The sequence below is a fragment of the Pundamilia nyererei genome, unplaced genomic scaffold (genome assembly GCF_000239375.1).
Source record: "Pundamilia nyererei isolate P.nyererei 1_Seehausen unplaced genomic scaffold, PunNye1.0 scaffold00012, whole genome shotgun sequence".
NCBI classification, from domain to species: Eukaryota; Metazoa; Chordata; class Actinopteri; order Cichliformes; family Cichlidae; genus Pundamilia; species Pundamilia nyererei.
The window spans coordinates 5,236,489-5,244,278 of NW_005187413.1; the positions used below are offsets into that span (position 1 = coordinate 5,236,489).

General features: G+C 38.5%; 1 protein-coding gene across 1 annotated transcript in view; it reads left to right on the top strand.

The window, feature by feature from the left end:
• Positions 1-18: 18 nt before the first annotated feature.
• The window catches only part of kcnab2a (potassium voltage-gated channel subfamily A regulatory beta subunit 2a), an 85,544-nt gene continuing 77,772 nt past the window's right edge, over positions 19-7,790 (top strand). Inside the window, exon 1 of the mRNA XM_013908596.1 lies at positions 19-241. The gene's annotated coding sequence lies outside the window, so the exon portion shown is untranslated. The remainder of the gene's footprint in view (positions 242-7,790) is intronic.

Below are 7,790 nucleotides of genomic sequence, written 5' to 3' on the forward strand. Positions count from 1 at the left end.
TTTTTTTTCTGTCTCATGTTCTCATGTCAGACATACGTGCTCATATCACTCAGGCGCATAATCGTGGTCACACAGGATCTCACATTCACCAGTCTTCTATCATTCCTCCTCCCTCTCCTCTCTCAGCTTTTCTGCTCAGTCTCTTGGATTTTTTTGGCTGCTGCTCCTCCATCATTGCTACTGTGCTCTGCATTTACTCCCTGGTTCTGCTCACTGCGTCAGGAATCAGCAACAGACTGAGGTGGGTGTTTTAAGAGCATCATCGCTAGGTCTGAGGCTATACATCTCTGGTATCTCTCTCTCTCTCCCCCTCTTCCTTTCCTCTCACTTTGTTCTGCCAGTGAGAGTCGGGATGATTGCGCTTGTCTGTTCCTACAGGGGAGCATATACTGTCTGTATGCTGCAGCATTTAACACTGACACACAATATGCTAGCAAGGTAGCGTATCTTTGTCTGTTTCAGTTTTGTCAATATGGTTGATAATGCTGCTGCTGCATTGAAAACAGTCTTTGCATACCTTGTTATACTGGCATGCATTTCCCCCTGTCTGACTCTGTCTTGCGTCTGTTTCTACTCCATCACTTTCCTTTGTCTGAATGTCATGCTTTATGCATGCTCTGTCCTTTTGAATTTCAGCCAAATACTTACTATGTTCTAAGATTTATAAAGAAGTACCTTAAAATAGTCTGCGTGAAGGACATGGGTGCAGGCTTGCACTAAAACACACATACACACATGCGCATTCACAGAGGAGGTTCAATTCCTCTTCACCTTACCTGCCCTGCTGCTGCTGCTGCAGTTCCATCTGTTGCCGTCGCCACAGCGAGCAACACCCTGAAGCGAGGCTTTAACTGTTCTTGCAGTGTTGTGATGTGAGTTGCTGAGAGGTTGTGACAGTCATCTGTGCCTGGTCGAATGTGTTACCATGTTATTTAAATGTGTGTTTGTGCGTGGGTGTTCATGCTGTGGCTGATTGTTGTGGGCCAGGATCTCCGCATGCCCGTGTGTGTGAGTTTGCGCTCACATACAGTATGTGTGCTTGCCTGGCCATGGGCTCCGGTCCAACATGAAAGCACAGGAGAGGCAGGCTGCAGGGTTTCAGTTTGGTGCAGTAAGCTGTTGAATGCCCTGTAACGAGCAGAAACGCCAGATTCTTGTGGTGTGTCCTTTCACTCGGCAGGTACAGCTGTATTGCAGGAAAACTGTTTTTTTTTTTGTTTTTTTTTGTTTTTTTAACTGAAATATCTGCAGTGCATATGACTGCAATATGTCCTTGAATTGGCTCTGACAGAGGCAACAAACAGTACTACTAACAATTCTTCAGACAACATCCCTTCAAATAAATGCTGCGTGACATCCAGTGATAAAAGAGTGGACTGATTAATCAGTGTTTTGCAGAATTTCTTTGATTAGATGTCATTCGTAATAGTTGTTAATGTTCGCATAAAAAAAAAAAAGTATCACTGCTTCTTTTATAGTGTTCTGCTGCACCTGCAACCTGCTGATTTCAAAGGCAGATGTTTGGAGTTGTTCTATAAAGATACAAATTAAAACCGAGACAGCGTAGATCAATAAACTCCCTTGAGGTTTAAATGTTTTTTTAGGCCAACACCTTTCCCTATCATCTACATTAAGTTGTAACTACATGCCTGTGCAGATTATAGCATCAGAGGTGTTCAGAGAGATTCAGATGTGTAAGATCTTCAGGCATGGGCTTAAGGGCTGTCGGTGGTCATTGGCAGAACTCTGACATTTCACTCAGCCTTATCACCAGTGTAGGTCCTGACTCTACAGTTTTCACATCTTGGTCTGCTGGACGCTCCAGTTGGAGTGTTTTGTAAACTGAGCTCAGTAATCATTGTGCAGTTAAGATTTAGCGGCCTGTCTAGCATCATTAACCCTGTTTTGGAACTCCTGTGGGTGTCACACTCATGCAGACACAGGAGCTTGGGAAATTTATCATATGTCTTTTTTTCTTTTACCAGGTGTGTTTTCCTCCTGCCTAGCTCCCATATTTTTTTTTAATCCAATAGTGTAGGAAAAGATGTCTCTATTATGTGAACCTTGCCGAGGACTGAACTAGGAATATAAATAATAAAATATTTTCTCAGCTAATAGAACCGCTTGGGGTGTTTCACGTGACTCTGCTGTTTTTACCATAGTCCTGTTGATAGCGTGAGGTGGTGGATTTTGTTTGAAACTGGGTAATATTGATGATATCACACACAAATACTGATTGAGTATTTCATCAAGAGTGTATGCGGATTTTTTTCTTTTTTTTTCTTTTGTCATCTTTAACAATCACTACGGGGGGGGATTTTGGTGTTACACTCACAATCATATCTAAGTTGGTTGTTTTTTTTTTTTTTAAGTCAGTATCCCTGCTTGGTGATGAACATTTAATGGAGGCAATTGGAGGCAAAATCAACAATCTAGTTTTCAGAGACAATAATCAATATCTTCAGTCATTTCCCCTTAAAGACGACATTTGATGAGCTCCCTGTACTCTTAATGACGAGTTTTGACACCTAAGTATAAGTCAATAAAGTTGTGACTTGATGGCAATTAGAATAGTTTGTGTTCTTTCTGAGGGTAGAGCTTAAAGGGCCTAGCAGGCTTTCAAGGGATTAATGTGGAAAAATTGTGTATGGAGACAACCCAGTCTCCAATCTCCTTTGCTGCAATAAATAAAATAGTACAAAAAAAATAAATATTAATACATATTAACACAACATAGTATATGTTTGTTTTAAAATGGACAAAATATAGAAACCAGGCCAGCATACCAACATTATACTACGTAATGGTATTGATGATAAGGTAGCTTTGGCTCTGGTTAATTGAAGAATTTGTCCTAGAGTGATTTGCAGAACTTAACATAGACCATACAGCATCTGCTCTCCTTTCTGCATTCACTGCATTCTTTAGCCACTCAGAGGGATTCTCATCATATGTAACTCGAAATGCTGGTACAAGACTCTGCAACATCATTCAGCAACTGTGCTTGAGTTCACAAGAAGGCAGTCTACAAAAGTGGCATATTGAAAAATCCCCTTAAAAAACCACTGATGATAGAACCTTGATGACTGTTGTACATGTGCCTAGCTTAATATAGATTAATTTTTATGGTAGTTTCATTTTAATGGAGACTGATTTGCATGTCGCTGAGTAAAATAAGTGTTTGATCACCTACAGTTTTAAGATATGTTGGATATTATTTTTAAATAAAGCATTTCTACCAAAGCTAAACTGGGGAGGTCTTAAAATTCAAGTGCTAGGCTATTTACTGTTGACCACTTTGCCTACAGCATTAACTGGCTTGTCTGTACAAGCCCTGCTCATGGCGTCTCAAGACTGATGTGGCTTAGTTCCAGTTGTAGCAGATCACACTAATGCAATTACTGAAGATGATGTAGTCATTGGCTTGTTGGTTTTCAGTTCTTGTAAATGTAACACTTCAGTCTTGCAACAGAAGTACTTGCCTTTCAAGAAGCAATTTTTCTGGCATTGTGATAAATGATCAAATTGCTGTTGATTTTGTTTAGTTTTTTCCCCTCCAGTTTGTCCCAAGCTATTTTTAATGGATAGTGACATTAAATCTTGATCCATTAGTGGCCAGTCCTCTTTACTATAGTATGTCCTTGCTCTGTGGCATGCATTGTGTGTCCTTGAAACTTAATAAATCACTATAATAGGAGAAAATTACCCTAGAAACATTTTTCACAGAGTGCACAATAGTGTGTTGACTGGCTAATAAAAAGCATAATTTAGAGCCACAAGTGTGAAATGGGTATTTGTTGTGAAAGTGCTGCTGCTTAGTGTTGTCAGCATAAGGACAAAAATGGTTTCACAAAAGGAAGTTGGTCACCTGATGGGTTTCAAATTGATAACCTGAGTTTGAGTGGGCACTAATTTAATTGTTATTCATCATTTATATAGTCGCAGTCAGGTAATGGGGTTCACTCTTGTTATGTTTTACTTGTTTTAAATTCTTTTAAAACTTTTTTTCAAAGCTGTTACTTTGCTATTCTTCTGCATAATGGAAGTGAATTTGACAAAGAGCTGTGTAGCTTTTGTTGAAGATTCAGTGACAGTTATTTATTTCTATATTCAATATTTACACTCAGTGTAAGATGGTCATTGTTTAATTTAATATTTTGAAGCATGTGGTTTCTATTCTTAGTCTCTTAAACTAAATTTGTAATATGAAACCATTTTACTCCACTACTCTTCACCCACAAGGAAAGTTAAGTAATTTGTGTGACGTTGTCATTGTTTATGCTTTTATTGGACACGTGGAATTGCTTTGTTTGACTACATCAGACCAAAACATGCAATGTATTGCAGTTACTATCATGCATTTCATCAGTTGCGATCAATCTAGCCACTTGTTAACACTCTCTAAGTGGAGCTTATTTCCTCTCTGAAGCTTTTATTTCATAAAAAGCATCTTCTGGTTTTGAATGAGGTCTACCTCCACAAGGAAACAAGACAATCTTTGAAGTGCGTGCTAGAAAGAGTGATCTACTGCCGGCATGTTGATTTTTTTATTTTTTTTTTCTCTCTCTCACAGCACAGACCAAATTACATCTGCACACATTTGTACACGTACAATCTACTTTTGGGTCATGCGTTTCAGTTTCTCTTCTAGATGTTTCTGTTGATTCGTGACCTTAGATCAAGTGCACGCACGGTGAATTATGCTGCCTTGTTTCTTTTTGCAGAAGTTTAGGTCATGTTCATTAGAGATGATTTGTGAGTGTAGATGCATTTGACAAAAACTTGACCACATTATTCATGATGCTTTTGCAACATTGTGTAGACACTACATGTGAATTATAAAAACACCACTGCAGGTGTGAAGAATGACTTGGCGCTGACTGTTGTGGTTGACGTCTGTGTGGTGACTTATGAGGCACTCTGCTGTTTGATAGTTGAGTTATTGAGGTCATGTCTATATTTGCTGCAAATGCGAAAGATTGATTTGAAAGTCTCAAACTGAAGTCTGGTATTTATCTATTTATTTTGTCCTGATTTTGCTGCATTCATAGACATCTAGCTGTGTAAGACATGACAGTCTTTCAGACATTAGTGGAAGTGTTACGTGAGCATTTGCCTTCGGTGGTGTCCTTTCTCTTTAATATTTCCGTATGAATCCCCCTCACACGCTTTCTGCTCTAAGGCCTTCCGTTACCTGCGGATTGGTTCAGCTGACTAAAAAAGACAGTGACTTATCTCTATCAGTAAGCATTAAAAAAATGTAAATGATTCAGAAAATGAGCTTAGAGGAATCTAAGGTGTGTTAATGATGCTCACATATGACAATGGGTTGGTATAGTATCAAACAAATGATTCACATGAATAAACTAATTCTCAACCCTCAGTTGCAAGCTTGTCCAGGCCTGATAAACTGCATTGTTGCTTATTTGTTGCTTCTTATTAAATGATGTATTGAACGGTAGCCTGCAGGAAATCAAGTGGAGCTGATTATACTTTTTGGAAAGTCCTTTCAACTTTGACACTTATCCTGTGACTCATGATATGAGTAGTCTGAAAGAGGGGCGGAGTTTATTTCCGAGTGACTAGTGAGCTGCTAGTTAAGGAAACTGTCTTTACATGGTAAGAATGCTGCCTGCCTGTAGAAACGGCAGCTTTGATTTTTGAACCCCTCTCAGTGCTTTCAACACACAAGCTTTAAATGGCTGGGTTTTCACAGGATTACTTTTTTTATTATCACTGTTTTTAATTTGGTTTACTGGTTAACAAACCTTCTTGGTCTTGTTTTAATAAAAGTTTAGGTGCTGCTAAATGTCTGGCTTTGGCACATCCCATCCTCATTTTCCTATCTTCCAGCTAGCTGGTCCGATTGGGGTTGTAGAAATTCTTGGTTTAGCTTTTTTTCCCAAGATTTAAATGTGTTATGTGTGGATAGATCTACGGATTACACCACCATGGTGGTCTGTAGCTGTTGAAGGTGTTTCTTCTTTGCTCTAGAGATTTACTATGTGCTGGAGGGCCATTTTAACTCAATGAGGCTGCAGAGAACAATGGCTACTGTCGACAGCAGCAGGATGAGAGACTCGCCAGTGAACAGCTGATTTTTATTGAGTTTTGTTGTCACAATGTAAGAAAAGATGAGCTTTATTGTCTTTGTAAGCACAACCATACAACAAAATTGGAGCCATCTGAACTTGGTGTATATAGACAAACATAAACAGTCATGCCAGTTAAATAAAAGAATAATAAAAGTATTTTCTATAAATAACTAGGTAATAATTCTAATGATTGCAGCTTTAGCAAATTGCTGTGCAAATAAAATACTGGTAAAGGAGAAGTTTGGGGCACACACGCGTTACTCCCTGCCACAGAAACAACCCTGTGGTAAACACTGCCCGTGCTATGGGGTTAGTCAGCAGTTGCCATTCCAACAACCCCGCTGCAGGGTTAGATTTGCAAGCATAATTATCCTTTATACCTCTGATTTTACCATCTTGCTTTCGTCTGCAGTAAAATCATCGATATACCAGTGTGTAAGCTCCATTCCCCTTTAAACCATTTGTTTTACTTTGTGTTTGCAAAATGCAACTTGCTCTTCTGTTTTTGCTGCTTACTGAGGTTTGCATCATGTGGTGAATTCTCTGAGCTTATGATCAAAAAGTATTTTTGATGGATAAGAAGGAAACATCCTGAAGAGCATTCGTGACCGTGCTGTTCAGTCATAAACTCATTAAACTCATGGGATTTATAAACTCATTATAAATCCCATGATAAATCGTCTTATGCATTCTACTTAAGCTTTGGACAGCATAAAAAGAATTATTTACTTTAAATATCTGAAGAAGCATCAGAATTATTAATATTATTTGCTGACAAGTACTGTAAACAGCATGGCATGACAGTTACCACTTTCACTGGGCTGTAGCTTCGTATCAGTCACAGGGTCAGCTGCAGAAGCCATAGCTACACCCTGGATTTTTAGGTCAGGGTGCTTTCAAACTGAAATTTTCCTGAATTTGGTAATATGATGACATTTGTGCTAGCACAGATCTGCTGAGCAGTAGTTTCACAGTGACCACAAATGTTTTACTTCCTTATTGTTATACTTGATGTTTATATAGTTACTGTAGTAATATTTTATTTGAAAATGAAGGGTAAATTCATTTTGGCCTCCTGTTTGACTGTAGCATGTTAGCATTGCTAAAGCTTTAATGTTGTCACATTGACATAGCAGTCAACTTCATCCCAGATTAGCTACTTGGGAGATGTGGGTACCTGATCTGTAAAATGTAATTAGCAATTGGTATAAAAACAGCATATTGGAGAGGATGATTTCTTATTAGAAGTAAAGATGGACATAAGTCAATTGCAGAAAACGCATTGAGAAATATAATTTTGAAATTTTTCCACAATGTAAAATTGAAAGAAAGATTATGAGACTTTGAATGTCCCATAATCTACAGTATATCATATTATGAAGTAATTTAGAAATTTGGCAAAAAATTAAAAGTGAAAAGTGAGCTTCAGATGTTCAGACAGCACTTGTTTAAAAGCGGTCATAATTCTGTCATGGAAATCACTGCACGGGCTCAACACTTTCAGGGATGATCTGATATCCTCGTGTTGGTGTTGTTCCCAGACCATCATGAAAATGTTGTTCCAGGTTCAACATTGCAAGTGACCAATCAAAATGTTGTGACGTTATTCTTTTGCGCGCCAAGCCATTCGTGCATTTATGAAATTCCAATGTTGCAAGGACAATATCAATTCTGCTTACTGTTTATTAAAGGGTT